The sequence below is a fragment of the Pantherophis guttatus genome, chromosome 5 (genome assembly GCF_059756535.1).
Source record: "Pantherophis guttatus breed Tessera chromosome 5, ASM5975653v1, whole genome shotgun sequence".
NCBI classification, from domain to species: domain Eukaryota; kingdom Metazoa; phylum Chordata; class Lepidosauria; order Squamata; family Colubridae; genus Pantherophis; species Pantherophis guttatus.
This window is the reverse complement of record NC_142067.1, coordinates 66,205,456-66,225,699: the sequence shown is the minus strand read 5'-3', so window position 1 is coordinate 66,225,699 and position 20,244 is coordinate 66,205,456. Positions and strand designations below refer to the sequence as shown.

Below are 20,244 nucleotides of genomic sequence, written 5' to 3'. Positions count from 1 at the left end.
ATTAAAGTCCCCTATAATGCAAATGTTCTCATACTCCAAATCTTTTACTTCATCATGTAAGTTTTTAAAGAATTCATTTTAGTTTCTGTTTGGGACATAGATTGAAATCAATAATATTGTTTTTAATTCTGTTTTTATCTCGATCATCAAGACCCTTCCATCTTCATCCATATATATTTGTTTTGTTTTCAAGTGTTTTTTAATATAAACTGCAATTCCTCTGTTTTTTTTGTTCTGCTAATGAAGTATATAACTTTCCTAGTCTTTGGTTCTCTAATATTTTTGGTGTTGTTTCTTGATATGGACTTCCTGTAAATTTATAATATCCATCTCCAATTTTTGTAATTTTGTGAATGTCTGGGTTCTCTTGGCTGATCCATTTAGTCCATTTATGTTGATTGAAATCATTTTTATTTCCTGTTCCATTTTTCTTCCTATCTATTCATTGTCCTTAGTCTTCTTGTGCTTCTTGTTACGATTTGTGTTTTTCCCCTCGCTCCCTCTCTCTCCATTCTTTCTCTTTCCAATCTTTTCCTTTCTTCTTGTTCTCCTTCCATTTCTTCTGTAAGGGTTCCTTTTGGATTTTATTCTCCAGTTCTTCTCTACTTTCCTGGTCTTCTTCTGGCACGAAATGATGATCAAAGAACTCCTGGGCTTTTTCTAGGCTATCAATCCTAAATTTCTTCTCTTGCCACGATACTAAAATGTCTTCCGGTATCAGCCAACGAAACATCATTTTGTATTTGTTCAATTGTGTTGTTAAGAAGTTATAGATTTTCCTCTGTTCTCTTACTCTTCTTGGAATCTGTCTGAGTATTATTATCTCCTTTTGCTTACATTGAATTGCCTCATCTCTCATCTTTTTGTAGATTTCTTCCTTTATGGTTTTTTTTAGTAAATCTGACGTGCACCTCTTTTGGCAATTTGTGCCTGCAGGCGTAATTGGTATGCACTCTATAGATCTCGTCGATGTCCCTTCGAATACCTTCTTTGTCTCTTTGTGTTGTTTCTGCCAGAATCTCTGATTATCTCTCCTATATCTTCATCTTTACTTTCCGCAATGTTCTGGAACCTAAGATAAAAGGAAGCCTTCTCCATTTCCAGATGTGATCGATTCTTCCAGTTCTCTGTTGATTGATACCTGATTTTGTTCCAGCATTTCTATCTTCTTGTCCGTTTGTTCCATTTTTACTTCCACCTTTTGAATCCTTTGTTCGTTTTTTGCAATATTCTGTTGTATTTTTTCTATTCTCTCATCCATTTTCTTGATATTATCTTTTATTTCTCCCACATCTGACTTCAAATCCTCATGGTTTCTTTTTGTTTCCTCGTGGTTCGCGATAGATTCTTGTGTCTTGTTCATTCCTTCCTGGATCATCACCAATACTCATTGGATGTTTTGTATGCTGGAAGTGGAGATTGCCTTTTCTTTTTCTGTTCCTAACATGGTATCTATTGATCTTTGCTGTGCAGGAGATGCTGAAAGAGATGTCTGGTTCGAGGTTATTTTCTTGTTTATTTTGGTTATGGTTGTTGTGCCTGTGCTTGTCATTTTTACTCTTTGTTTTAAGTTTTCCCAAAATTTCATACACTAACTTACTTGTCTTATCTTTAAATTTGTTGTCTATGTTGATATTTGACTTTTATAACCTACAAGTCTTTAGATATATAACGTTGTAAATTTATCTATATTAATACCTTAATGATTATTTAGCCACTCTATCAAACAATGTATATTACTGTATATCTTTCTATATACTTAATCAAGACTTTATAGATTTAAACTTTTAGTTACACTTATATAAAGGAGAAGGGAAATAAAAGGAGGGAAGTGAGGGGGAAAAATTAAGGTTTTAGCAATTCATTAATTTGTTCTTAATATAGTTAACAGAGTATATATAATCAATCTAAGATAGTAAATGAATAGTACTAAACGTTGCTGGTAGTAATGTAAATAGATAGATAGATAAATAATTGGATAAGTAGAAAAATGAGTAAATAATTAATATAAGTATCAATAAAGCAACTTGTCTCAGTCTTTAAACACTAATTGGCAATCAATATTTCAGAGTCAAATATTCTTAATACTTAATCAATAATTCTACTTAGGTTAAACAATTATATATACACTTCGTTACTCTTCCGCATTACAATCCTCCTTCACTCTTGCATCATTTTCTGCTCCTTCCTCTGTACAGTATAAGTTTTTTAGTGTCTCTCACCAAAAATGTTTGAATATCCAAGTATCAGAATGACCAAATTCAACACTTTTAAGTAATTAGTTCAGGTTTCAAAGTTTGTTGTTTTCCACGTCTGGTCTTTCAATCATGCCATTAATGTCACCGCTTCTCCAATCACCGTTCTGGATCAGCATTCATTCCCTGCCTCCAATCTTTAATAGTTTCCATCAGACCCACAGTCATTATTTCTCAGTCACCGTCTTCCTTCACAGTCTGTTTATTTTATAGTCCACACCTTTCTCAAAACAATGTCTGGGTATCTGTATTGGAATTTTCCGTTTCCACCGTTCACTCGCCTTTCACGTTGTCACTGTTTGTCAAAATTGCTTCTTTCCTCCGTCTCTCATTGTCTCTTCCGATCTCAAATTTCTCAGGTCACGCCCGGAGTTCTAGTCCAAAACACTTTCCTCTGTTCAGTCTAATTTATTTTATAATCCACCCCTTCAATCAATGTGAGGGTATATCTGCTGGAGTTTCCTCGTTTCCACCACCCCTTCTCTTTTCGCACTGCTAGAAAAGCCCTTTTTCCGCTCCTCTCACCTTCTCATTGCCGCTTGTGTGGCTGTCATTTTGCTGCTTGCTTTGGAGTCTTGATCTCTCCGCTCTCTTCTTCCACTCTATAACTGTACCACACTCATTTCCTTTCCTTGTTTCTCTTACCAATACGATCTCTTGTTTCGATTTTCGCTTCCTACTCCTCGGCTGTCAGTACTGCGGGCCAGCCAAGATGGCTGGTTTTTTCCACACCGGAATTTAGAGGTTTCTCCTGAACCTTTGGGGGGATTGCTTTTCTCCCCGAGGTCCTTGAAGACTCCTCTTTTTTTCTATTGATCTCTCTGGGATCAATAGTGCCTAAATCGGCTTCCTGGTTAGGAATGTTGGAATTTCAAGAATGGAGGTCTGTTCTCTTGTTCCAGGCACCCTGACTTCACCGCCGGAAGTCTGTTCCATTATTTTCTTAATAACTTCATCCTGTGTTGGTATTTTCTCATTTTTCCAATTTTTACCAAACACAATCCTAGCTGCTGTTAATACATCCACAATCAAATATCTCAGTTCTTTATTATATATTTCAAGTATAATCCCCAATTAAAAAGTCTCTGGTTTAAAATCTATGTGTTTTTTATCATTTTTATCCAACCATGTGTGGATATTAGTCCAGTATCTTTTGGCTTCTGCACACATCCACCACATATGGTAATATGAAATGTATGGATGACATTTCCAACGTTTTTTTGGATTATTCTTGAACATTCTGGCTATTCTCATCGGGGGTAGATGCTACCTATAAAACATCTTATACAAATTTTCTTTATATGCAGTTGACATTGTCATTTTATAAATTTACGACCACAATTTTTGCCATTTCTCTAAGTCAATTCCATGTCCAAAATTTCCCCCCCAAGCAACCATTGTTTCTTTAACTTGTTCTTCTTCCAACTTGACCTCTAATAAATATCCATATAGTTTTTTAATTATGTTTTCATCAGTACCTGTTAACATTTTATCTAAATTAGTCAAATCAGTATAAAAACCTCCTGTCTTAAAATCTTTATCGTATCTAGATTGTATTTGCAAATAAGTAAACCAATTCATCTTTATACCTTGTTCTTCTAATTCTTGCATACATTTAAGTTCATCCTTTTGATTCAATAATTCATTATATCTAACAATTTGTTCCTAAATGTTATTGAATATGAGAATGTTTCAATAGTTGATAACCAGACTGGAATTTTTAAATAATGTTATTTTTTGATCTTCTCCCAGCTTAATAGCAAGGCCTCTCATATAAAATGTCTTCTAAAATACCCCTGTGTTTTTGTTCCCTTATACCATAAAAAAGCGTGCCATCCCAACAACAAATCATGTCCTTCTAAAGTCAATAATCTAGTATTTCTTAACATTATCCATTCCTTGATCCACATCAAACTTGTCGCTTGATAGTATAATTCCCAATTAGGTAAGCCAAATCCTCCTCGTATTCTAGCATCTTGCAACAATTTTAGTTTTATTCTCGCTTTTTTGCCCTGCCAAATATATTTCAACATTGTTTTATTTAAATCCTCAAAATACTCTTTCCCCAACCTAATTGGAACGGTCTGAAACAAATATGGAATTCTAGGTAATATATTCATCTTAATCGTTGATATTCTCCCTATTAATGATAGTTGTAAGTTTTCCCACTTTGCCAAGTCTGTCACTATCTGTTGTTTGGGTTTTTTGTAATTGTTCTCTTTAAGTGTACTACATCTTGTTGTCAAGTATATCCCCAAGTACTTAACTTTATTTGTGACCTGCATCTTCAATACTTCTGCCAGATCTTCTTTTTGTTTTATTAACATATTTTTTGTCAAAATCTTCATTTTGTCTTTATTTATTTTCAAACCTGCTACTTTTTCATATTCTCCTATCTTGTCTATCAATTTAATTGCTGATTCTAATGGATCTTCAAGAATAAAAACCAGGTTATCTGCAAATGCTTGCAATTTGTATTCTTCCTTTTGAATTTTCATTCCTTTTATATCTTTTTCTTCTCTAATATTTCTGTTTAGTACTTCTAAGGTTAACACAAACAACAAAGGTGACAGTGGGCAACCTTGTCTTGTTCCTTTTTTTATTTCAATAGACTCCGTCAATTCTCCATTTATCATTACTTTTGCGGTTTGTTTATGGTATATGGCTTCTCACTGCCCTGAGTCCTTTGGGAGAAGGGCAGTATAGAAATCTAATAAACTCTTAAACTCTATGGCTTGAATAAATTTTCTACCAAAGCCCATCTGCCCCAGCTGTAAAAGCATAAATCGCCAATTCACATTATCGAAGGCTTTCTGTGCATCTAAAAATATCAAAGTCATTTGCTTTTCAAGATGTGCCTCATAGTATTCCAAAGTGTCCAAAATTATCCTCATGTTGTCTTTAATCTGTCTTTTTGGCAGAAACCCATTTTGATCAGAGTGCATGAAATTATTTAAGTATCTTTTGAGTCTTTCTGCCAATATTGAAGCGAAGATTTTGTAGTCTGAGTTTAACAGGGATATGGGCCTATAGTTTTTGATTTGTTGTGGGTCGGTATCCTCCTTTGGAACAAGTGTAATATATGCTTCTGACCATGACTTGGGTATTTTCATCTTTAACATAACTTCATTCATGACTTCTAACAATGGGAGACTCAACGATTCCTGTAGTGTCTTATAATATTCCGTTGGCAGTCCAGCCGGATCTGGTGCCTTCCCATTTTTTTGTTTTTTAAGTGCTTCAGTTAATTCCATCATCGTTATATTTCCTTCTAACATCCTTTCAGTGTCTTTGGAAATCTGGGGTAGATTCGCTTTCGGCAGGTATCATTTAACATCTTCCACCTCAATATTCTCATGGTCATACAATTTCTTATAATAATCTTGTATAATTTTTTTCTTCTCTTTATTTCCATATCTAATTTGCCCTTGGTCGTCTACTAGTTGTGTTATTTTTCTTGATTCTCTCTCTTTTTTCACTTTGTATGCTAACCATCTACCTGGTTTATTTGTGTCTTCAAAATAGTTCTGTTTGGCACTTCTAATTTTTTTGTGCTAAATCCTCTTTTTCTATTAGTCCCATTTTATGTTTAATTGTATCCATTTTTATTTTAATGTCCTTTTTTGTGGAGATTCCTGTGATTCTTTTTCAAGTTTCTTGTTGTCATCTTCTAAAGTTCATAAGATTGTCTTTTCTTAATGTTCTGTTTCCTTGTATAGTCTATTATCAGACCTCTAGCATAGGCCTTCATTGTATCCCAAAGATTTTGCATTGATGTGTCCTCTTTTCTATTCTCTTTAAAGAAAAAAGCCAATTCTTTCTCCATTTTCTGTACAAATTCCTTTTCTTTTAATATTGTATTATTTAAAGTCCATCTAGATCTTCTCCTTTGTCCTTTCCATTTCATTGTCATTGGATTATGATCTACCCAGGTACTTGCTTCTATATCAATTTCTTCTATGTTAGACATCAATTCCATTGTTATCCATATCATGTCTATTCTAGACCATGATGAATGTCTATTTGAATAAAAAGTATATTGTCTATTTTTTGCATTTCTTTCTCCCCATGCGTCTTTCAAATTTGTTTCCTCTTCTTCTTGATTATCATTTGGAACATATATTGCTATTAAAAGTATTTTCATATTATTATCTATTATTTCCACCATCAAGATTCTTCCATCATCATCTGTATAAATTTGCTCCACTGGGATTGTGTCTTTAATATATAAAACAACTCCTCTTTTTTTACATTGCGGCAATGAAGTAAATGTTTTCCCTAATTTTGGCTGTATCAATATTTGTTCATGCTGTTTCTTAATATGTACTTCTTGTAAACAAATTATGTCAAACTTTAATTTCTCTAATTTATAAAATATCTTTCTTCTTTTAATGGCTAAGTTAAGTCCATTTATGTTTATTATAATAAATTTTTTCTCTTCCATATTTATATTTTATAAGAAGGGTTTATTGCTCTAGTAGATCTCGGTTCACGTTGCTCTCTATGTTCCATGTTGCCACCCACTGCACCTTTTTCTTTTTCAGTCATTGCAGAGCATTCCTCTTGTAATTCAATCAGTGTATCTTCTCTTCTTGTCTCTTCTTCTTTCTCTCTAAGGTATTCTGTCCAGAATGCTTTTGCTTCATCAATTGAATCTATTCTGTATTTTTGTTGTTGCTATGTAAACACAAGGCATTCTGGTATCAACCATCTATAATTCATGCCTCTCTTGAGTAATATTTTGGTTAGAAAATGATATTCTCTTCTCATCTCCCTCACTCTTTTTGGTATTTGTTTCAGAACCACAATTTCCTTGTCTTTATATTTCAGTGTTTTCTCTCTTGCAATCTGCAGTATTTGCGTTTTAATTGATTTCTTAGTGAATCTTATGTGGACTTCTCTTGGTAGCTTGTTTCTCATTGCGTATCTTGTAAAGACTCAAAATACCTCGTCTATGTCATCCTTTATCTTTTCTTTAGTAATTTCTAGTGCGTCTGCTAAAATTTCTAACATTTTTTTCTGCCAAGTTTTCACCCTTTTCTTTTTCTATATGTTGAAATCTGAGGTAAAATTCTGATCTGTCCATCTCCCATCCCAATATTCCACTCTTATCTCATTCAACCTCATCCAATCTACTGTCAATATTTCGATTATTTTTGTCTCTTTGTTCTTCCTTTTCCTCAATTTTTTGGAGTCTATTCTCGTATTTCTTCATCATTTGTTGGATATTCTCCACTTTTTCATCTGTTTTTTCTGATCTCTGTTCAATATTCTCTACTCTTGATTGTATTTTTTGAATTCCTTGCCAAATCATCTGCAATGTCACTTCCTTTTCCTGTTGCAACATCATCTGTATTGATCGTTGTCCTCCAGATGGTGAAAAGGAACGGGTAGATGTAGAAGAACTAATAGCTGTTGCCTTTCTACTCAGAAGAAATGGAGAAACAAATCCAAAAAAAAGAAAGAAAAAAAAGAAAGAAGAAGAAGAAGAAGAAGAAGAAGAAGAAGAAGAAGAAGAAGAAGAAGAAGAAGAAGAAATGGAGAAACAAATAATAGAAAAAAATCTATATGTGTATAAAATGTTAAATGTCCTCCAAAAGGTCACAGTCCAACTAAAAATAATTAAATAAGGGGGAAGTGGAGAAGCTACACCAAAAAAATAAATAAAAATAAAAATAAAAAAGAATTAGAGAGAAAAAAAAGAAGAAAACAAACCTTCTGTCTGGAAGGAAGATCCACCACTGTATGATACACCAAAACTCTTTTGTTGAATTCCAAACAATATTTACAGCTCTCTTTCCAGAGTCATTGCAGACTTTTTCTTTTCAGTCTCAGACTCCTACCACTGATAGTTTCCCAGAAGAACACCTGAATAAACAATCATATGAACAGTCTTTGATGCTCTTCCCACTATCTTATCTATAAATAGGGTCAGAGTCCTTGAAATGTAACATAATAACACAGTTGTTACTTTCTTAAACCAAAGGAAAAAAAATTCCAATTCACTAGATGGCAGTGTTACTTATTATCTCCACTTTCCCTTCCCTTCTTATGTCCAATACACAGTAGAACAAAGAAAAAAAGTAAACAAAGAGTAAAACCAAAGAGAGTTTGTACAAAAAAGCACTAAAAATTTAGTAATTAAATAGATAAAACGGAAATCTCCAATCCAGTCTAGTCCAGTCCAAATTAAAAAGTAAAAGCATCCATAAGCATCCACATGTAAAGATATATTTAAAAATGGGGAAAGCTACCTTGGATTCAAGCTTAATTCCGCCACTTAACCTCTTCTGTCTTCAATTTTAATTTTATTTTAACCTCAGGGTGTTCTCTCAATTAATATCCTTAAAAATCTCACCAAGCTGACACACTTCCTTTCCGATCACCTTCTGTTCCAGAGCTGTCCCAACTTCAGCAGCTTCAGTGGCTGCCTCTTCGCCGCCGGAAAAAAAGGCTTCTCCTGGATCATCCAGGGACTTTGCAATGTCCCTGGGATCAACAGGATGTGCCCTCCACTATCACCATCTCTATGGGATGGTGAGGTCCAAAACGGACTGCCCAGCAGCAAAGATATCGACAGCAAACTTGGAGCTTCAAGATCGTCCATCGTACCGTTGTGCCAGCTCCGCCCTCAATTCAGTCTTTCTGTGTGCTCTGGGCTCATAACCTGTCAGAATTTGTTGTAAAAATCAAATCCAGGAAGCACACACAGGTAAACTGATTCAGCAGTTATGTACATAGTAACACATGAAATAAATTTACAATACCAACAACAGATGTTGGTAAAGAGGAGAGATTGCTTTCAGTTCCAGCAGCAGACTAGTTTGCAGCTTCAGAGCTCAGAGCTACAGAGCCACGTCCCAGCTTCTTCCAGTTTCAGTTTCTAAGCAGCCCTCATTGGCTGACCCAGTTGCTATGCCTATTCATTAGCTAACCTTTTGTTCTGTTTCACTATTATTGTTTTTCCTGTTAACTATGTTGTCACTAATATAACATAGAAGACAGCTCAACAAGTTGTTAATAGATTTAGTAGTTGAAACATTTTGGGACAGCCTATTTCACAAGGAGTGGCAACTAATATTGTAGTAATAAATTAATCAGTATTCAGCTAGAGGGGATAACATGTGTATAATGTGTTGTTGGGTTTTTTTTTTAACATACCTTTTTTCACATTCTGATTGCTTTGTGTTTGTGTTCTTTTTCTTTTATGTCTTTTTGGACCTTTATTTAATTTTGTATTTTAACTTTTTCCTGAATAAAATGTGTTTGTTTGTTTGTGATATATATATACAGGTATTGGGGTGAAATGCTCCCAGTTCAGACAGGATTGACAGATCCGGTAGTGATGGTGGTGGGTGTCACTGCATTATGTGTTTGCCAGCTGAGCTTCCATCCTAAGATTTACGGTAGCCTGGCCGAGAACCTTATCATGTCTCTGTAGTAACTGAGATAAGACTGTCTTGTGATTTCTGAACTACCGCACATGTCTACATTCCTGATTCTTCCTTTGTCCGTCTGTGTGATAAGACTGCCGGTAAAATGTAGTTAGCTAGTTTTTTTTTACTTTTATAATAAAATGTTTCTTAGAATACATTCGGGTTTTCTTTCTTTGAGAGTATACACCATAGAAAACAAGATCCGTTCACCTCTAATTAATTACAATTTCCCCAGGTGGGGGGGACGAGGCTGATTCACGCTTTGACAATAGCAGAGGATGGTTTGATTTATTTTGTTTTCCTTGGCTGTTGCTCAACTGATAAGCGAATAGGCTATTAAGCAGATAGATTAGTTGGCGACCAAGGAACACTGATTATTTACTGCAAATATGCCAAGAAAAAAAAAGAAAACCAAATACAGGGCACAGTCTGCTGATGACATAACTCTCTCTGATGAAGCAGTGGAAAAGATTGTACAGAGGCTTTCAACTTTCCAAACACCACTTGCTTCAGTGACCAGGCTTGATGAAGGTGCTGTTGGGGAAGCTTATCCTGAAGATGATGTACTGAGGTCAGTGACGCCCTCTTCTGATTTTACATGCCCTCAATTAATTACTAAAGAATTTACTAAAGAAGCCCAGGAATTTGAAAGGCTTGGTGCCAAACCTAAAATTCCACAAGCAGCTGTTTTTTCTTTACCCATAGAGAGAGGTGATATTCATTATTCACATGTAAGCCCTGAACAAACCCTGCATGAGAAGGCTGTGAAAAGTTATTGTGATCAAATAGAGTTTTTCAAACATGAGCAGTACAAGGCGAAAGTGTTTGTTTCTATGCTCAAGCCAGATAAGAGGGACTCTCGTGTTTTTCAAATTCCTGAGTCCTCCATTTTGCCTTCTTCTTCGAAGCCAAAGCCACACCCACAGGAAGGTTTTGTGTCAGACGAATCAGAACAGAAAGCAGTGTCCACATCACATTTAACTCATGATGCTAGACCTTCTCTGATTACACATAACTTTGCAATGCCCGAAACTAATGTTGCATCACCATCTGCTGGCGAAAGTAATTTACAAGATGAAGCTGAAATGCACTCCACGATGCAACAGCAGTTAAGAAAATTACATCAGACTTTTTCAACCATGTCCTTAACTCAATCAAGTCTGCAGGCTGCGACGCCACATGTGTCTCCACAGGCTCACTCATCAGCACCTCCTGGTGGTACTGATGACATTTTTGTCCAAATTCCTAATTTAGATGGGGCACAACAATGCTTAATGCAGCAAAGACAAGTGCCAGTCCTCCAGCAGGCCATATTAATATTGCAGCTCAGGCACCAGCGGCAGCTGAAGCACAACAATCACAAGTCCAAATACAGCAGCCTCAGGTTCAAGTACAAATGCCTTTAGCTGCACAGCCCATCCAGCCAGGACCAGTGCCTGTTCCAGCACCACAAGTGTTTTTACCTGCACAATTACCAGCACCTTAAATGCATGTTCCTCAACAGGCATCTTCTGTTATTCCACTGGCTGGTGATTCAAAATTAAAGCATTCAGGACAAAATTATAAAGCATGGGTTAGTGAGGTTGAACTTTTACTCCATAGAGAAGGTACCCATTGCATGGTGTTTAATCCTCCTGGCCAGCCATGGACTCCTGCAATAAGAGACTTAGATACTAAAGCATGCACAACATTATTGATGTCCATGGATACTGAACTGCAGGTTACTTTTCCACCTGATGCAACTGCCCAACAAATTTGGGCCCAATTAGAAACATCCTACTGGCCTGTTTCAATTGAATCTACATGTTTGCTCTTGTCTGAGTTCCATGGCTCGAGATTAAAACCTGGTGAATATATTGGAGAACATTTAACTAAAATGAAAGGAATGAGAAAGGAATTGGGCGAACGCACAGTGGATCATGCATGCAAAATTTTAACTGAAGAAGAGGCATTTATGCTAGCCATGCCACATTTGAGAGGACCACCAGCATCAAGAGCTCCAGCGAGTCGTCCCTTCTGAGGAAGAGCCTATGTTCCAAGGATGCCAAGATGCTACATCTGTAATCATGTGGGACATGCCACCCGGGATTGTCCCCAATGATTTCCAGCTCCCGTCACATACCAGCCCAGAGTAACAGACTCCAGAGGAGGCAGAGGCAGAGGCAGAAGACAAGGTCGTTGTGATCCAAGGTGTGATCTGCAAGCTCCACTCGCCACATTGGCTTTAACCAACGATCCACAACCTCGTCCAGAATATGGCAGACGACTTCTGTGGACTTTGGATAGGCGCAGCATTGCAGAAAGGAACTTTTCACAGAGATGCACGAGCCTGAACCTGAACTACGTGAACTTTATTCTTTTTCCAATCATTCTTGTCAGTTCGTAGGAAAAGGAACTGTTTATGTTGAAGAGCTCGATGCATTCATTCCTGATGTTTATTATATACCAACAGCAAATAGTACTTTGCTTAGTCAGAGTCACTTGTCTAGAGTATTAAAGTTCCAGGTCCACCACCTTGAAAAAGCAAGTTATATAGTTAAAAATGGAGATATCGTTGCTGAAACCATGTTAATTGGTGGTGTTTATTACATAAAGCCAAAGTCTAAACCAGAAACACAGGCAAGTATACAGACTTCAAAAGAGGAAAGCACAGGCCCAGAGAGAGATGTTCCAGAGAGAGATCCTGTTGCTGCTCCAAAGGCTCCTAAAGCCAACAAAAAGAAAATTAGGAAACAGGTTGCTCAGAACAAGCCTGAGGTTCCTCATAAAACTGTTAATGTGTAAAATTCACTAACTGGTAAACCTTTGCATTACAGGTGTATCCATAAGTGGCATAGAAGATTGAGGCATGCCAATTTCCGTGTTTTTAGGAAGATGCTGGAGTTTGCGAGAGGTTTGGATCTAAAGGGGTGTAAGGTGTTTTTGGATTGTGCTGTCTGCAAGAAAGCCAAATCCAAAGCAGCAGCCATTCCAAAATGCGCTACATGCCTGTCAACAAGCATTTTTGATTTGGTACACACTGACATAGTAGGTCCTTTTATGCCAACACTTGGTGGTAAAAAATATTTTCTAACAATTGTTGATAATTATTCTAGATATGGATATGTATATCCTATGAAAGAAAAATCTGAGACCTTTCAGATCTTTAAAGACTTTGCCGCCTTTGTTTATACTCAACACGGAGTAAGCATCGCGAGAATTCAAAGTGATTGTGGTGCTGAATTCATGTCTCAGCAGTTCCAGGACTGGATGCGTAAGAATGGAATTCTTCATCAGACCTCGGCCCCTTATACACCGGCGCATAATGGGGTGGTAGAAAGACGACAAGGGGTCCTGCAAACCATGATGCATTGTCTCCTAGAAGATGCCAACCTCAGTATCCCATATTGGGATGAATCTATTAAATATGCAAATTATATTGTCAACCGTACTTGGAGTAGTGTAATAAATCAGACTCCTTTCTTCATGTTGTATGGGTACAAGCTGAATCTCAAAAACCTTCATATTTTTGGTTCATACGCTATAGTGAACATTCCCTTAGCTCAAAGAAGGAAAGGAGGTCCAGCAGCAAAGAGGATGAGATTTATGGGTATTGATTATAATTCAAAATGGAGCAAATTTATTGACTCCAAACATGTAATAGTAATTTCCCAATCCGCTAATTTTGAGGAAGATGCTGACTGGTCCAGGATCCATTCCAATGATCCTGGAGTTTATTTTCCTAGAGATGAAGCTGCTGATGCCGCACAGCCTGATGATCAAGATTCACAGGCGAATGTTCCATCCACTAATTCTTCTCAACCTGATGTTCTGTCTTCGCAAGCTGCCGATGCTGACGCTAGCAACGATGGTGAAGATGAGGATGAAACGGAAGAAGAATGGACAGTTGTTCCAAGGCGTTCCAAGAGGAACACAAAGGGAATTCCGCCACAGCGATATTCATGGCAACTGACAAAAGCACCCTTGCCTTTAGGGTATTGTGTATTGTTACACTTTCTCCTGATAAGTTCACACAAATCAAGCATCTTCCTGACTCAGAGCAGGAGAAGTGGTATGAGGCAATGCAGGCTGAAATGGACAGTAAAAAGAAACTTAAGGTGTTTACACCTGCAAAACCTCCAGCAAACACACTCGATGGGTCTACAGAATCAAAAAGAAGCCAAATGGTGAGTCATTGTACAAAGCCAGACTTGTAGGTCAGGGTTTCGCTCAACATTATCCTGAGGACTACACAAATACCTACTTACCGACAGTCCGGACTGAAAGTGTAATAATTGCTTTAGGCACCGCCACTATTCTTGGTTTAGAAGCTTTCCAGTTCGATGTTGACATGGCTTATCTACATGCTGACCTGGATGAGGCGATCTACATAAGAGGTCCTCCAGGGTTCCGACAGCAAGAAGGAGATACACAAAAGTCTTTATGGTCTGAAACAGTCTTGTTTAATGTGGTACTTATATCTTACTGACAAACTAAATTCAATGGGCTTTATTAAGTCCGAAACTGATGAATGCATGTTTACAAAAAGATCTGATAATATATGTGAGATAGTTCTTGTTTATGTTGATGATATTGTTTATATTGGTCCAAATAAGAAGATGAGTGAGAATTTTACTAAAGCTTGCAGAGATGTTTATTGGACCCGTGTCCCTCCTGGTTGGTACTGGCTTCCCGGGAGGTGACACGAGGCTGGCTCCAGAAGATTGTTAACGCTTCTTTGAGTGAGGGGGTCCTGCCGGCCGCTTTGAAAGAAGCGGTTGTGAGGCCCCTCCTCAAGAAGCCCTCTCTGGATCAGGCTGTTTTGGCTAACTATCGTCCAGTCTCCAACCTTCGCTTCGTTGCGAAGGTTGTTGAGAGTGTGGTAGCGCAACAGCTTCCCCGGTACCTGGATGAAGCTGTCTAGCTAGACCCGCTCCAGTCCGGCTTCCGGCCTGGGCACAGCACGGAAACGGCATTGGTCACGTTGGTGGATGATCTCTGGAGGGCTCGGGATAGGGGTTGCTCCTCTATCCTGGTCCTGTTAGACCTCTCAGTGGCTTTTGATACCATCGACTATGGTATCATGTTGCACCGGTTGGCAGGGTTGGGGGTAGGGGGCACCGTTCTGCGGTGGTTCTCCTCCTACCTCTCTGACCGGTCGCAATCTGTGTTGACGGGGGGGCAGCGGTCGACCCCGAGGCACCTTGCTTGTGGGGTGCCACAAGGGTTGGTCCTCTCGCCCCTTCTGTTCAACATTTATGTAAAGCCGCTGGGTGAGATCATCCGTGGCTTCTGGGTGGAGTTCCATCAGTACGCTGATGACACCCAGCTGTACATCTCCACCCCAGGCCACCCCAACGATGCCCTTGAAGTGATGTCCCAGTGCCTGGAGGCCGTGCGGGTCTGGATGGGGAGAAACAGGCTCCGACTCAACCCCTCCAAGACCGAGTGGCTGTGGCTTCCAGCGTCTCGATATAGCCAGCTGACGCCATCGCTGGCTATTGGGGGCGAATCACTCACCCCCATGGAGAGGGCTTGTAACTTGGGCATCCTCCTGGACGCACAGCTGTCTTTAGAAGACCATTTGACGGCCGTGGCCAGGGGGGCTTTTTATCAGGTTCGCCTGATACACCAGTTGCGTCCCTTTCTAGATCGGGATTCTCTACGCACAGTCACTCAGGCACTAATCACTTCCCGCCTGGACTACTGCAACGCTCTCTACATGGGGCTCCCCCTGGGGTGCACCCGGAGGCTCCAGCTGGTCCAGAACGCGGCCGCACGGGGGATTATGGGGGCGACGAGGCGCTCCCATGTGACACCTCTCCTGCGCGAGCTGCACTGGCTCCCGGTGGTCTTCCGGGTGCGCTTCAAGGTGTTGGTGACCACCTTTAAAGCGCTCCATGGCTTAGGGCCGGGGTACTTACGAGACCGCCTTCTGCCACCAATAGCCTCCCACCGGCCAGTACGCTCGCACAGAGTGGGCCTCCTCAGGGTTCCGTCCCCCAGACAATGTCGGCTGGCGACCCCCAGGGGGAGAGCCTTCTCTGTGACGGCGCCCACCCTCTGGAACAACCTTCCCCCAGAGTTACGTACAATAACAGACCTCCGGATTTTTCGTCGGGCCCTGAAAACCTATTTATTTCAACTAGCTGGGCTGGCTTGAGTTTAATTTTAAATTGATTTTAAATTGGGTTGTTTTAATTTATGGCCAGAATATTTAATTATTTTAATATTGTTTTTAAATTTTGTATGCTCTGTTTTTACTTTGGCTGTGCACCGCCCTGAGTCCTTTTTGGAGAAGGGCGGTATAGAAATTTAATTAATAAATAATAATAATAATAATAAATAAATATTTCACATTGAAATCTTTAGGTCATGTTAGAATTTATTTAGGTGTTCAGATTGACAAAACACAGAAGGGGTTTAGTCTTTCACAAGAGGATAAAATTGAACAAATTTTGCATCATTGCAACATGAAAGATGCTAATACAGGAAGCATACCCATGCAAACAGATTTTCACAACTTGACACATGAACCAAGTCCTGAGTTTGAGGATCAAACACTTTATCGTTCAGTTATTGGGTCACCGTTGTATATTAGTAGTTGGACCAGACCCAACATTGCATTTAGTGTTAATCTCTTGTCTCGACACGTAGGTAAGGCAAAACAGTTTCATTGGACATGTATTAAGAAATTATTGAAATAGACTTCCGGTTTGCTGTTTGTCGCTGCCAGACGTTCCTTTGGGATCGTCAGCTTCCATCGCCTGTCAGAGCCGCCTTCACAACGGAATGGTGGCTCGAAAAAACTCCGTTTCCATGAGGAAACGGAGATAGAGCTGGCAGGGGTGGGTAGAACTCTCTGCAGAGTCCCAAAAGTTTTTCCTTTACTTTTGGGACGGAGCGGATGAGATGCCCCGTATCCCCAGCCGCTGCTCCGGGCTTTGGGAGACCTCTGCTGATGCAGAGCCAGGCGTCAAAAGCAAGCCTGCAAATTTAACAGACTACTCAAAGAAAATGTGAGCTGGACCTGTAATACTGAACCGCAAGTATTTTACTGATTTTTTAAAAAATTACTTAAGAGAGAGGAGGAAAAGAAAGAGGAAAAAAAGCCTTTTAAAATGGCGTCGGCTGGAGGAGAGGCTGAAAGGGAAAGTCCTTCCGTTTTCTATTACCACAATGTAGCGGAATAAATACCACTGGCTACATTTGTAGACAAAACTTCGCTCCTGTGTCTTTTTCTCTTTTTCTTCCCTTGGAGACTTGATATTGTTGTTGATTGGAAAGAAGTCCTTTTTTTTTTTTCCTTTCTTGCTTTTTTTTTAACAAAGCCTGCCTGGGCGGAAACATGGCACTGAGACTCATAAAGTCAGATAAACAAGAAGGGGGGGGGATTCCCCCACCAACAACTTAAAGGAACAAGTCTTAACTCTTCAGTCTCAGAAACCTGATTTTAATATAATAGAATTTTTTATAGAGGAGATTGAAAGGAGGGAGGAGATTGTGAATCAGCAACTTGAAAAATTTAAGCAGGAAATTAAAGAATTGGTGAAATCTAAGTTTGATTCTTTGGAGAAAAAATTCTCAAAAGTGGCTAATGGTTTTACAGAATTTATGATACAGTTGGACACAAATACTAATGTACTAGAGTCTAAAATGGAAGAAATTCAAGATAAATTGGACAATAGAATTCAAAAAATTGAAAATGATTTGACAAACACTCAGGATAATAGCTTAGAAGAAAAACCTAAAATGGATGCTGATCAAAAGTATGGTAATGCAGAAAATCTGCAACAGAAGATTGAAAAAGAGATTTTAATGGTACAATATAATTTCACAGAATATGCGATAAGATTAAGAGGTTTGCAGGAAAATAATAGAGATGATTTAAGGAAAATATCTTCTGAATTTCTAGCTGGGATTCTAAAGGTTCAACCTGACGAAGTGTTTTGTAGGATTGACAGAGTTTATCGAATCAATAATATCGTGCAAAATTCCTTCAATTCTAATTTGCAATTGTATGGAAGAAAGATTTGGATTTACAAGGAACTCCCACCTAAGATATTGATGGAAAGGAAGAAATTTGGTTTTCTGGTGAATGAGTTAAAAAAGAGAAATATCCCATTCAGGTGGGACGCCCCAGTTGGTATTATATTTAGATACCAAGGAGAAAGATATCAGCTAAATACTGTTGAAAGAGCGGAAGAATTTTATCAAAATAGGTTGAAAATGAACTTAACATCTTCAGGTATAATACAGGATAAGCAGAAGGAGCCGGAAATAAAGGTAAAATATCGAATTACAGAGACTGTACCAGATGAATTGCCTTTGGATTTATTGGATACCCCAGCTGTTCTATCTACAAATTTGAGAGAAGTGGCATCTAACCTTAATGTGATGACTTATCAAGGCAAGGATAAGCATGGAAACCAATTAGGGGATATACAAGGGATAAAAAAGAAACATGAGATACAAAAACAAAACCAACAAGACCAATCTACAAAGCAGAATAAAAACCGACCAGACGATACACAATTTGTAGAAAGGAAACCAGGATGGAAACCAAACCCACAAAAAGAAAAGAAAAAAAGAAATAGGTGGCATAAAAATAGAAATTTCTAAATTAGGCAACAGTGAAGCCAGTGACTTTAAAATATGAATGATTATGTGTAAACACACAAGAGGCGACGTATTGGTTAATATCATCCTGAGGATTGTGGCAGATCTCTGCATGGCCGTAATCTGGGGACGTGAAACGAGCCTTAAACTGATGGATTTGAATTATCCATTTTGGAATTTCTTTTTGTGTTGATAAACATATTATATTATCTTGAATCACAAGGCAAGAGAATTATGCTGGGGCATGCAGAAGATCGGGTTGTTACCCACTACGATGATGGGAATTAATAATCCTGATGAAACCCACAATTATTACTATATGGAATATAATTATAATGTCACTCGGGTGGTTGTTTTTACTTTTATACATATAAGAAGATATTTACTACTGATGGGGGCAGATATGATTGAAGATCCTGAATAAACTGTTGCACCAGCAAGGTATGTTACCCGATTATGGATGTTGGTTCTACCAATCCAGTGGAAAGACCTCAAAGAAGATACTATATGGATTATAAATTTAAAGTCATTGTCTTTTCTTTTTTTTTATTTAGATATAATGGAAAATATAGACATATATTTTTAAGTAGTGTGGGCAGTGAATCAAAGATATTAAGAAATGTTGTGTATGGTAATTTTGCATGATAGTGGGTGAATAAACTAGTTAGTAGATTGATTAGTCTAAGAAAAGGGATTTTTAAGTGATATATTTAGGGGAGTGGAGGAAATGGATAGAGTGGAATAAATGTTAAACTAGATTTTATGGGGAAGGCCGCTTTGAAATGTTATAGTAATATATATAGAAGATTAAATGTTAAAGTAGGACTTATGGTATAGTTTTAAAGTGGAGAAGTTATTCTATAATGTCATAGTATAATGTCTTTTTTTTTTTCCTTTCTTTTCTCTTTTCTGAAATGTATGGATAAAGGAGGATGTTATAATATTAATAATATTTTTAGTAAGTAAAGGTCAATATCTAGAGGAGGGAGTAAGTAATCTGTTATGAATTAGGTTTTTTTTTTGTTATGAAGAAGTCACAGGGGGGGATGGGTGGGGAGGGGGGGTTAGGGAGGGGGAGGGAGAGGGGAAAATAAAAAAGGGGGGGGGAAATTTGTATTTGAAAAAGAAGTTTTCCACCCGGTTGGATGCAACTGGAATTGCTCTTTCTCTCTCAAAAAAAATAACCTGAAAAAAAAGAAATTATTGAAATACTTAAAACACACTAAACATATGAAGTTATTGTTAGAACCGACACATACTGATTATGCAGAATTATGTTGTTATGCAGATTCTGATTGGGCAAGTGACAAGAAATCACGTAAAAGTACTTCAGGTTATATGATGTTCTTGAATGGATGTCCTGTTTACTGGCATGTGCAAAAACAGAATTTTGTTTCTTGTTCATCTACTGAGGCTGAATATGCTTGTGTTTCAGATGCATGTAATTCTCTAACGTGGTTTGATGCTTTGGTCACAGATATCTGGACACACCCGAGCCGACCAATCACCGTGATGGAAGACAATGAATCTGTGGTTTATATTTCTGAATCACATTTCACGGGTTCCAGGTCCAGGCACATTGATATCCGTTACAAAAATATAAAACAATTAGTGAAACAAGGTAAGGCATAAGAACCATAAGAACTTTAAGTGTTTTACTAAAGGGGCTTTATATAATTTTTTATGTAAATTTTTAAGGGGACTGGGAAGGGGGGAGGGTTGCGATTTCCGGTTGGTAGTTGGGGGGGGGCTCCTCCGGGCCAATGTCAGTCCAGGCCAGGGGAGGAGCGCGGTGGGGCTGGAACAGGGACGGGGCCCGATGGCACCCCAAGGGTGAGGGTGGGGACTTTGTTTCCGGTTGCGATTGGGAATGGTGGCAGGTGGATGAACAAAGGGCCATATCAGTGTTTGGAAGCGCGCCCCCACTATCTTTGAGCAGTGGTGCACTCCAATCC

General features: G+C 38.4%; 1 long non-coding RNA gene across 1 annotated transcript in view; it reads left to right on the top strand.

The window, feature by feature from the left end:
- LOC148113435 (uncharacterized) overlaps positions 1-20,244 on the top strand; it is a 130,489-nt gene that overhangs the window by 69,262 nt on the left and 40,983 nt on the right. Inside the window, exon 3 of the long non-coding RNA XR_015728234.1 lies at positions 19,767-19,910. This is a non-coding gene — a long non-coding RNA (uncharacterized LOC148113435). The remainder of the gene's footprint in view (positions 1-19,766; positions 19,911-20,244) is intronic.